The following is a 1,541-nucleotide window of genomic DNA, read 5'->3' as shown; positions in this document are numbered from 1 at the left end:
CAGCCTAGGGTGCATCCCATAGATGGCAACTCCTCACACTGCTTGTGCCACAAATGTATGGAATCCATTTCTCCACACCTACCACCCTGTCTCTCTCTCTTACTCTCTCTGTCCCACCATGTTTGTTCTTCTTTAGTGAGACAGAATGTCTGGCTTCCTCTAGTCCTCTCACCCCCACCCCCATCAATTATTTTTCTTAAAAAATCCTTCATTCTTTAACCTTTTTTTTTTTAATTCTTTCTTTCTTTTTAAATTTTTTTTCTTTTGGTGTTTGGAGACAGGGTTTCTCTGTGGAATGGTCCTGGCTGTACTGGAACTTCCTTTGTAAACCAGGATGGTCTGGGATTTACAGGGATCCACCTGCATCTGCCTCCCTGAGATGAAGTGGGTGTGTCACCACAATCCACTTTTATTCACCTGTTTTACACACCCACACAGCCAAACAGACTCTTAGTTTCACCTACATACTTTCTTTTTCCTTTATCTTGGTTTTGGTTTTCATTTCCTTTCATTTTTACTTAGTTTTAGCTTCTCTTGTTCAATTTGTACCTCTTGGTGCTTGTGGACTGCATGTTGAACTTTCCTGGCATATTTCTCTATCACCCCTTTATGTATCTTTGTATCTCGAAGTCTATGTATCCATTTGTTTATATAGTAATCTGTAGGAATGTATGTACACGTATCCTTCTAAAGGATTATTTAGTTGATGGAAGGGAACAGGCAGTCCCAATGGGATGAAGTGGGGCTGGAATCATCATCAAACCATAGCTGTTTGCAAATTAAATGCATTGGTGAATCAAGAAGTTGAGTTGTCTGTCTGCAAGCACAGAGTTCCAATGGAAGAGGAAGGCAAAGGTCTGGTGTTTTGGTGCTCTTTCTTTCTTTCTTTCTTTCTTTCTTTCTTTCTTTCTTTCTTATTTATTTACTTATTTGTTATTTGTTCTTCTATCCATCTATTTAGTGACTTATTTATTTTCTTATTTATTTGTTTATTTGTTTCCATTGAAGACAGGGTGTTGGGCACTTGAATCCTTGGGAAGGGGTGGGTGGAGGGAAAGTCCAAAGTGGAATGTTGGCTCTGGGAACCCAGGTCTTTTTTTGCATGGTGGTCTAGGTGCTCCTTTGTGGTTGGAAGCGCCTTTGGGTCTGGGAGCAGGCAGCGAAGCCTGCCCAGCATTTCTGGAGGGCATCCAGGATCTGGAGAAGGAGCAGAGATCCCAGGAACAGGTGCTGCAAACAAATTCTGGGCTCTCCAAATGGGGCAGGCTAGCTGGCAACGTATCTGGCAAGAGGAGAGAGCAATCCTGCTCCAGAGTATACTTGGGTCCCCTTCAAAACCAAGAAAAAACGAATAAAAACAATAGCAACAACTACAAAAAATCTGTATAAGCAAGTGCATTCTTATAAAAGTTAAAATTAAATAAAATTAGCAAGCACTAATTTTATAAAAAAATAATATAAGTAGTGGTGAAATTATATATTCAGTATTGTTTCACATATATGTATAAATATGCCTTTATAGTTGTCATTAGTCCACGAAC

This window comes from Onychomys torridus, unplaced genomic scaffold (genome assembly GCF_903995425.1).
Source record: "Onychomys torridus unplaced genomic scaffold, mOncTor1.1, whole genome shotgun sequence".
Classification (NCBI taxonomy): Eukaryota; Metazoa; Chordata; class Mammalia; order Rodentia; family Cricetidae; genus Onychomys; species Onychomys torridus.
Note: the sequence above shows the minus strand (reverse complement) of the source record.